Here is an 11,099-nt window from a genome sequence, read left to right on the forward strand (position 1 = left end):
CTATTGATAGCTGAGGTGGTTTGCTGTTCATACACCTGCATCAGGGTGGAGGTAGTTTGTTCTGCCAAGAGGCTTCAGCTGAAATGGAGGTGTGCACTTTGAGTTCTTGCAGACCAGAGGAGCCCAGGGATCAGTGTCTGCAACTTTCTTTCACAGGAACTCTCCCTCTACCCCTGCTGGCAAGCTCCAGATGGTCAGCACCAATGGCTCTGCTCCCGAGTTGACCCAAGCCCCTGCTGTTGACCAGGCTCTAGCCCTGCTGCTGCTCAAGCTGTTTCAGTTCTCAGGCCCTCAGACTCCCAGGTTACTGTCCTGCCACTATTCAGGCTAATCCAAGACTGATCCCGACTCCCAAGCTCTCACTGGTCCCATACTCCCCGGCAAAGTCCATGATCTTGGAAAACAGATACTGATGTGGATGTTCTTCTTCTGGCTTTTCTTTCTGGGTTTTGTAGATCAGATTTCTGTTAAGAGGTTTGTTTCATATTATTTATAAGGGAAGATCAGGAGACTTTAGAACTGTGCCTGCCTTCTCTCTGCCATCTTGGCTGGAAGTCATTTTTCATCATTTATTGATATAATCATTTGATTTCTGTTGGATTCTGTTATTGATGTCTTCAACAATGTTGATTTTTTTAAAATATTGAATCTCCCTGAAGATGTATTATGGTAAATTACACTAGTAATAACTTGTAGTCTCTTTGTTAAAATTTTATTTAAGGTTCTTACATTAGAGAGGTTGATCTGTAATTATCTTTGTCTATCTTTGATTTTTCCTGGTTTAGGTATCAACATCATTTTGATGTCATAAAAGGAATTTGGCAGAACTCCTTCTTCTCCTGTTCTTTTTTTAAAATAGCTTATGTAGAATTGACATTAATTGTTTCTTAAATTTTTGGTATAATTCACTTGTAAATTTATCTGAATCTAGCTTTTTTTAAAGAGTTTATAGATTGTTTCTTAAATGTCTTTTTCTATAATGTGTTATTTAAGTATTTTATTTTGTTTGTATTTTTGTAAATATTCATCCATTGCTCTCATGTTGTCAAATTTATTGACATACAGTTGGACAAAATATCTCCAAATTATCTCTTTAACTTCCATCTCACTGGAGGCGAATTTACTCTTTACATTTTTGATACTGGTAATTTGTGTTCTTCTTTCTTTTTTAAAAAATCAAATTAAGCAAAGATTTATCTATTTTTTTTTCATAAAACCAACTCTAAGTTGTATTTATTAGATCAATGACTTTCTTACTTTCAATGTTGTCTCCTTTGATTTTCAGACTTTCTAATTTGGTATTTAGTTAGGGATCTTTCATTTGTCCTTTTCCTAGCTTATTTATATGCATACACAATTCATTGATCTCCTCTTTCTCTATTTTATTCATATAAGTATTTAGAGAGACATGAAATTTTCCTTAAAAACTGCATTGATGGGGGCAATTAGGTGGCACAGTGAATAGTGAATAGAGCACCTGCCTTGGAGTCAGGAGTACCTGAGTTCAACTCCAGCCTCAGACATTTAATAATTACCTAGCTGTGTGGCCTTGGGCAAGCCACTTAATCCCATTGCCTTGCAAAAATGAAAACAAACAAACAAAATAAAACTGTCTTGCCTAAATCTAATAAATTTTATTATGAGTTATGGTTGTCATTTTCTTGGATGAAATAGTTCATTATTTCTATGATTTGTTATTTGAATCAATCATTCTTTAAAATTAAATTTTTGTTTTTCTTTCCATGGTCTTTTATTACATATAAATTTTATTTCATCATTATTTGGAAAGCATGCATTTATTATTTCTATCTTTCTTCATTTGATTGTGATGTTTTTATAAGCTCATGCGGGTTATAAGTGTCATGTATATTCTTTCAAATTCCCAATTAGCTTTCTCCAGAGTTCTATATCTAATTTTGTTAAGATTTTATTCACTTTTTAAACTACCTTCTTTTGTAATTTGTGGTTTTATTTATCAAATTTTGAGAGAGGGTGGTTAAGGTCCCCCATTATTAAAGTTTTGCTGTCGATATTTAATTGAATTTCATTCATCTTCTCCTCTACGAATTTGCATGCTGTATCACTTGTTTTTCTTGTAAACAACATTTTGTAGGATTCTGGTTTATAATCCACTCTGCTATCTGATTCTGTTTTATGGGAGAGTTCATCCCATTCACATTTACATTTAAGATTACTAATTCTGTATTTCCCACTATGTTGTCTTTCCCCATTTATACTTTACCCTTTCCTTTCTCCAAACCCTTTAACTTTTCTTTTAAATTTTAAGTTTAGTTATACTTTCACTTTTACATTCTCCTTCCCATTTATCAATTTCTTCTTCCCCTTTCTTTCAATTTATCCTCTTGCCTCCTCTGTAGGGTAGTCCAGATTTTTAAACTTCATTGGGATTTTATGTGATTCGCTCTTTGGCCCAAATCTATTGAACAGATTTACTCAATGCCCACACCCTTCCTTCTTTCCCTCTACTATAAATAGATCTTTGTGGTTCTTCACTTGGTGTTATTTATACTCTAATTCCTAGTCTTCTCCTAGTATAATCCTTCTTTTTAATGTTTTTATTGTTTTAACCCTGTCTTATTCTAGCAATCTCATTGCCAAATATGCTCCATTTATCTGTACCTTTTAAAAGAAGGATTTTTCTCAAAAGTTGATAGCTTAGTTGTTTGATTGGTTGATAAGTAGCATTGCTTCATAGACACTAAGTACCCTCCCCTCTTCTGTCTCATTAGAAATATACTTCTCTAGAATCATAAATCATATCAAATTATAATTACTTTATACCTTATTCCCTTCTCAAGTATCCTTCCATGGACACACAATCCTCATGAGACAGAGGTTCATGCAAAGTCAAATTCTTTCATGAACCATTTATACCCCACCCCAAACCCACTCCCTCCAATGGAAGTATCAAACAAAACAAAATCTCTTCATGATATTTTCATGTCCAGGCCTTCTAAATACACTCTCTCCCTCCCTCACTATTTTATGCCAGCCATAAGCCTAAAACCTTCCCCAACAAAAGTAGCAGGTACATTCCCTCTCTCTGTCCCTTTAGTACTCAGATCATGATATAAAATCCTCATTCATGAACATGTGGCTTATCACCTCTTAATCTCTTCAAATCCAGTCCTTCAAAGTAAGCTCCCACCCTCTACCCCTCTTGCATTGCAATGCTCTTTAATTAAGGTTTCTATTCAATTCTCATTTAATTATATGGAGAACTTTCAATGACACTATGTACTGGGACAACCTAAGTGTCTCTCTCAATAACTGAAAAGTTGATTTTAAGGCATGGAAAAGACACTGGCACAGGATCACCCAGCACAGAGTACACTAATCAGAGAAAGTACTGATCTTTATGAGGAAGGAACATATAAGTAGGTCAAAGGAAGTAAGAGATACATAAGGTTATAATAAACAGCCCAGTTGTTCAACTTGACAATTTGTGATTGACCTCTGGTAGAGAATTCTTAGTTCATATTGGTCTAATCACCCACAGTCAGCCATACTGTAATTTTTCTCAAACATAATGATATCATTTTGGTATTCTTCAATAATGAAGAACAAGAACTAACCGTACTTATATTCTCTAAGTACAATCCTTTTAACTATATTCAACCCTTAAACTATTCTAAGAGATATACAATTCTCCAGAGTTAAAAGTGTTATCTTCCCTTGTAGGAATGTATACAATCAAATGTTCTTGTCTAGCACTTTTTCCCCTTTCCATTTACCTTTTGATGTATCACTTGAGTCCTGCATTTGAAGATCTAATTTTCTGATCAGTTCTGGTATTTTTATCAAAAAAGTGTATGAAATCGAGAAAGATATTTTTACATGAAATTTTATATAATATTTTTATTTTTTGTTCTACTTCATATAGAGAAGTGCTCATTTGATATGTATTTAAGTTAGAAGCAAAAATGTCATATACACTTACATCTTTGTAAAAAAAAAGTATAAGCACTATAAAGAGGCACCATGGTGATTGGTATTGAATTCAGGAAAACCTAGGTTCAAGTCCTGCTTCTTGTATATCCTGGATATGTGAATGGAAGCAAGTCACTGTATGTTAGTGTCCTAGTTAAACCATCCACTTCATTTTCAGAGGAAGTTTACATAAAGGGAACTCCTTTCACCAAAGAAACCATAATTTTGACCAAAAAAATGAAGAAGTACTATATGTCTAGCAAGCATTGTTATTTTTTCTTGTGACCCTCTCTCCCCCCCCAAAAAAAAATCTTTAGAGAAAAATCATTAGGAAAAAATGTTCTGTAATCATAAGTTTATTGGTATGAGACCTTTTTCTCACTGGTAGAGATGAATGTTCTGTCCTTTAGAGTTAAAAGGACTGGGAGAACTTCAGATCTTTTCAATCTTCTTCAAGTATGCAACTTCTAGCCTTCAATTGCCTCAGGTGCTTCTGGCTTCCACTTTCAGGAGGGAAGATAGAAGAGGTCAATCCCATTCAGGTTTTGAATGAAAAAAAAAACTGGGGAGACATGAGAGGATCTGGCATTCTCCATCATATCCCTATTCCCAGCATGCTATCCAATATAAATGGGGAAATTTTCCTCGAGTTGGTATAGGTTTCTTTCTCGGTTGAAGTGAGTTTCCTTGTTCCCAATGGAGAGCTCCTTCAGTTTGTATTGTATGGCATATATTTGTCTTTTTATACCTTCTTTGTCCTCTTTTTTGGTACCAATTCAGATGGATAGATTTTTTTGTCTAAATGTTATATGTGTTCATTGTTGATACAATATTTGGAGGGAAAAAGATAAAGTCTTGGAAATAAAGTTTGGTTCCTATTCCCCCCAATCCCCAATAATGAAACAACTATAAGGAATTAACACTGATCATATTCCCCAAGTTAGCAATACTTTACAGAACACATAGATAAAATTCTAGCATATTACTTCTCTCTGAGAGAATAGAACCATTTCTGGCCTTAATTTCTCACTTACCTTCTTGGTTGGAATTAAAGTATCCCTTGAAAAATGGTGGAGGAAGAAGATAGTTATATTTTAACTCACTTTAGGCCACACAAAGCCACCTCCATCCTAGAGGCAAAGAAATGGGTAGACACTGGCCACATGAGGAGCCTTACTACACAAGAAATTTAAGAAAATTGTAAGAAAAACCAGTTTGAACTACCTTCCCTGTCCCTCCAAAAAAACAATACCGCAAATTCAGTACTAATAGCCTCTAAACAAAAGTAAAATGAACATGTCACCAAATGTCAGAGTAGGAAGTGACCTTAGAGATCATTCATTTCAAATTTATTGAGCAAAGTGGATACTGCAAGTTTAGATCTCCTGATACTCTCCATTGATCTTCCCATGACATCTTTTTTTTCTGAAAATACTAGGTTTTATTCACACCCCAGTGGTAAACAATAACCTTAATATGATGACTAGGTTTTTGTAGATAGATCACTATATCACATTAAAATACAAAAATCCATAAACAAGCAGTTAACGAACATTAGATGTGGTCTTACTGGAAATTCTTAACTGTATACTAGTTTCTTCTCAAATTTCAAAATGCTTTGTCTCCTAGTTAGTACAAGTCACTGCATTTCTCTAACAAAGTAATGAAGGCACAGCTAGTGCAAGCAGACTTAAACCCATTCAACTACTGGGCTGAAAAAATACTTTGGTTGGTTCTTCGGAAGGATTTCTTTTTTTCTAAACCAAAATTGGTCTCAAATAAGAATTTGGATAATGTTTGCAGCTGCAGTCTAATAGCTACATGACAAAAGACTTCACAAGAACCAAACTATGTAGCAATGGACATGCTTTAGGGGATTCACTGCATTCTACATATCCGGCAGAAATTATAACTACTAAAATGCTAGGTAGAATGAACCTATAGTTTGAACTGGTTCTTAAACGTTCATTTTTTCTTTGTTTCCTTTTTTAACAAAAATTGTTTACTTGATTCTACCAAGAAAATACAAAACATAAGGCTGTAAGTAACTACTAGTTGTGTTTAGGCTGGGATAGTGCAGTAATCCTCAAGGCCACAGCACACACTGCTCACTGCTGCTTGCACTCAGCTGGGTTTGGATCTTTCTTCGGATCATATTCTGGATCATTTTCCTCATCAGCTTCTTCTTCCCCTTCCTCATCATCTGCTTCTTTACCTTTTTCATCATAATCATCATCATCATCTTCAATAGCTTCTCCTGTGAAGTATAATACTGATCTTGGGACTATACACTCATGTAAAAAGTGACCAATTTCAAAGTCTGCTGCAAGGATAGCTTCGGCATCATCATCCAGGTCTCCACTCTCAGAAACATCAGGAGGAGAGAAGAAATTGAAGAAAGAATCATTGGAAATTGTTTTTGTCACAGTTCGAACAGTCCCACGACCCTTGTGTTTCTGTTTCTTCTTAATAGTTTTCAAAGTGACATTTTTCCCTTTTTTCCAATCTACCTGACACCCTGTGCAACTCATAATTTCTGGTCCATCAAAGGACAAGGGATCAGAGTCATCTGGCTCTGATCGCATGCGATATGTCTTCATCAATACCTCATTTGTGAAATATTCATTAGGTTCAAAGTGGAACTCTAATGTAAAACTCATAGGTTGGCCAACATCTGAAAACTTCACTAATATCTTTCAAGTGCTTCAGAATAAGTTCATCATGTTCCTGAACCATATCACTGAGCAAGTCGACATTTTTAAAAACAGTCAGCCAAAATTCAGGAATTCCCTTAGGGTTTTCTTTTTCTTCATCTTTTTTCTCCTCTTCAAGCTTAGCCTTCTCTTTCATTTCCTCTGAAATTTCATCATCAGAATCTGGCTTCCATTCACATTCTTCCTCTGTAGGTTCGTAAATTGCATTGATGATTTCACTTCTCTTATCAAAAAGTGGCTGGTAAAGAACCGCATACTTTCTTTCAAGAGCATGAACTTCCTCATAGAACTTGGCTTCTGTCTGTGCACATTTCACCTGAAGATTTTTGAGGGCATTCATATGCCACTTAACTACTTTTGGCAAGCTTTCAATGTATCCAGTTGATGTTCCCACCAAACCATCCAATCTTTCTTGAAGAGCTGCAAGAATTTGAGGATTCTGCATCATCTGAACAGTCAATTGACGAGCTTTGCTGTTTTCATCTTCACCAGTTTCTTCTTCTTCTACTTCTTCTACATATTCCATATCTTGTTGGTCAAGTTCAGCTTCTTTATTGTCAATGTCTGCCATGTTGTAAGACCTCTGAATGGTTGAGATCGGCTGCAGCAGGGACCGAGCAGCCGTAGCTGCGCAGGCTGAGTTAGGGAGGCGGCGCGGCGCTTCCCATGTCATCTTTATTCTATATAGTAATCCAACAGTAGGTTCTAAGTCAACTTATTCCTTTTAAATTTTACTAAAACATTATTGGGTAGTACAGGATCACTTTGTCATTGTTGTGACTATAAGAATTATTTAGATGAACATAATCTGGGAATGGTTGTAGAAGTATGACTAAAAAATAATATAAGAATTTTTAGATTACTTTAAGTTTGAGGGAATAAAAATCAACTGTGATTAAAAAAGGATGAGAAAAAATGCTAAAGCAAGGTCTATAAGTGTTAAATTAAATTGTGTTCCTTGAAGATAAATGGGGAAAAGCCCTTTATTGTTTCACTGCTCCATTCTTTTTTTATCTTTCTGTTTTCTTCCTTCACTTGTTGAAAGAAAAATAATGAATATCTAAAGAAAATATTGTCTATAGATAAAATTTCTTCCTTGAAACAATATCCTTACTTGAAGGAAAGTTCTCTATAAAGAGCAGAAAATGGTACTAAAATAAGAATATCTATTAGAATAGTATGGGGGAGTGAAAAAAATAGAAACAAAACTCGCACTGATTTCATTAGCAGCTGTTGTTGTTTGTCCTTCCTTTTCAAAAAAGATGAATGACATCATAAGTTGATGTTTTAACTCTTGCATGTATTAAATTTAAGTGAAGCATAGTTTTGCAAAGTCATCAGCCTCACTCTCTCTTCCACTGAAGTCAAGTGGCAAGACAAAAATCAAGACAATTGGAATGGCTAGAAATGCAGGATGTCCTAGATGACTTCTATGTCCGATTAAAGTTCTGAGCATTCCACAGTACCTGTTTCAGTTTCTTCATGGTCAGTGGAACAAATTGTTCTCATCTACTAGTTTCTCTGGGGGAGGTCTTCACATGGTCATGGTAGACACCTCCCCAACTCACTAACAAATTTGAAACCCATTGGTTTCTACCTGGCTTAACCATTTTTTCCCAAAACAGTTACCTTGGGTGTGGCTGCTTCATATGCTAGAACTTTTTGGAGCCAATATGAGAACTGAATGCCAGATACATATCAAAGATGAATGAGCAGCCCTGGAAAGGGTTCAGCTAATCCTTATTCCAGAAGAATTAACCTCCCTTGAACAAATCATGCAACCCTTCAGGAACTAGGTGGCAATACATAGAGTTGAACCAAGAGGCAAAATCAACTAACTTACAAGTCCAGTTTCAAATACTTTCTCTCTGTGTATCCCTGGGTAAGTCACTTAAACAAACCTTTTGTTGACTTCAGTTTCCCCATAAGCAAAATGTGATAATGAAAATATGTATCTCCCAAGGTTATTGTAAAGTTCAGATTATGCAATATTGATAAAGTATTTTGTTAAAATTATTTTGTTAAATTTGTTTTAAAAAATTTCTTAAATTTTTAAAAAATAAATGCTAGCTATGATTTTTGCTATTAAAATGAAAATTTTCCATTCTTCAGAACTGTTTCCAGGTAATAATAGCATGTAAGAGAAATGCTTTATAGATGGGGACATGAAATGATGGAATGGCAGATGAGGCTCAGATCTGATTGTGAAGGGATGAGCATATATATATATATCTTAAAGAGATAGATTGTAGAGTACATGTAGATATTCTGTAACTTATATTTTCTGTAATTGGTTCTCTTTGATTAACCACATGTTGGAGAGGAGATTCTTTAGTCATTTAAAAAGTTCTTATCAACATCAACTAGAGTAGCTGCCTGTTTTACTTTTGGAGGAAGGTGCTAACTACTTAAGACAAGGAATCCCATGAAATGGGTGGTGTCTCTGTGAGTCACAGATAGTTTGGAACCAGGATCTAGCATCTATATCTTGGAAAGAAAGGACAGATCTTCAGGAGAAATTTTTAGGTCTCAGTTCAAAAGAAGCATTTATCTGATTATTCTGATATATCTGGAAATGAACTTCATATGATTAATGCCAAAAAATGAATTAAGTTTTGGGCCTAATCTCCCACCATCACCCAACAGACCAAGATGATATAAGGGGAATTATATCCATTAAGTCTTGGAGGGTAAATGCTTTATGTTTATATTTATTATGTCTTTGAAGTACATATTCTGTGGGATTTGGTTGTAAATCATTGGGCTCCTAAACTTGAGGGAACACAAATATGTGATGGATGAAATCTGAAATAACTGATTGAGTTTCCAAGCTTATCAATTTATTATACAATGCATATAAATGCATAACAAATCACAGCAAGGCCTCCTCATCTTGAGAATAAGATGAAAACCAGAATATAAGATTAAGAAATCTGATTTCTAACTGAGGGAAAGATTGGGGGTTTTCTGAGTTTAGTGTGAATGGGAAAGGAAACAAGTACAGTTCCCTGAAATCAGAAAACAAGAGTTATCCAATTCCTCCTTCCAAGTATCAGTATCCATCAAAAGGAATAAGGAAAAAAGTAACTGATTGAGCAATACAGGATCAGTTTTCAGATAACACATGGGTTGCTAGGCTTGTATAATTGTGAGAAAATTGTTTGCATAAATTTCAGACTGAATTTCCAATGAATAACATAATCTTAAGAGTCTTTAAGCAACATGTAGAAGTGGTCCAGTTTCTTAGATACACAGGACTAGATTTTAATACTATAAATGTTTTTACAATTCCCATAAGACAAAATCCCATAAGACAAAAATTAGACCAGATCCATGATTTAAATAGATAGAAAACTGGGCTAGATTCAGAACTGAGTCACAAGATGGAGTCAGTGTAGTTCATTCAATTCTCATAATTCTATCTATTTGTGGGTGTTTGAAATGATAACAGTAGAGAAAAGGTACTCTAATCTCTCAAAAAACCTAGGACCCTAAGGAAAAAAATGTAATAGATCTGACCCTGCTACAAATGAGAACTTAAAACCAATCACAGCATCTCTATGCCTTATTTTCCTAAACTATAAAATAGGATAATTTCTGCTTATTGACAATTCCAATTATTTTGCAATACCAGGTTAGGAATTTTTTTCACCATAAAGACAAAAAAAAAGAATTATATAAGATTTTGGGGTTTTTTTTTTTAGATTTTTGCAAGGCAAATGGAGTTAAGTGACTTGCCCAAGGCCACACAGGTAGGTAATTATTAAGTGTCTGAGGCCGGATTTGAACCCAGGTACTCCTAACTCCAGGGCTAGTGCTTTATCCACTGTGCCACCTAGCTGCCCCTATATAAGATTTTTGAACAAGGAAGTGATATAATCAACAAACTAAAGATTATCTTATCCTTTCCCACCTCTCTCTACCCCGCCCCCAATACACTCTCCTATCCTATGGAACAGGTTCATGGTTGACATTCCAATTTCTGTAATCTATAAGCGTATTTTAGCACATTATTTATCTGTTAGGAAATGCTGAAAGAAGTTCACATTTTAGAATAAACCTTGTGTGCCTGCTTGATCATTCCCTCCTTTCTCAAATCAGAACCAGGGAGACAGGGAATCTTACCTGGTAAAAGACTAGACAACTGCTAGTATGGCCCTCCAGGCTGCTACACTCTGACATAGCAAGTATCATATTTTTCCACGTATAAGACGCACCCTTTTCCAAAAATTTTGGGGCCTAGAAACTGCAAGCATCTTATACAGTGATTGTAGAATTTTTTTATGTGCATTTCCCACTTTTTCCTACTTCTTGTCTTTGAATTCATTATTTCACATTTATTACTGGTATATAAGGTAATATTTTACCACGTTCTGTCCAGAAATGGCTCAGAAAAGATTATCGTACATACTGAATTCAAGTTCAACTTGATCT

General features: G+C 35.0%; 1 pseudogene; it reads right to left on the reverse strand.

Annotated features, from left to right (window-relative positions):
• Positions 1-5,727: 5,727 nt before the first annotated feature.
• LOC141494856 (nucleosome assembly protein 1-like 1 pseudogene) lies at positions 5,728-7,290 on the reverse strand (annotated as a pseudogene).
• Between the last annotated feature and the right edge of the window lie 3,809 nt (positions 7,291-11,099).

This window comes from Macrotis lagotis, chromosome 8 (assembly GCF_037893015.1).
Source record: "Macrotis lagotis isolate mMagLag1 chromosome 8, bilby.v1.9.chrom.fasta, whole genome shotgun sequence".
NCBI lineage: Eukaryota > Metazoa > Chordata > Mammalia > Peramelemorphia > Peramelidae > Macrotis > Macrotis lagotis.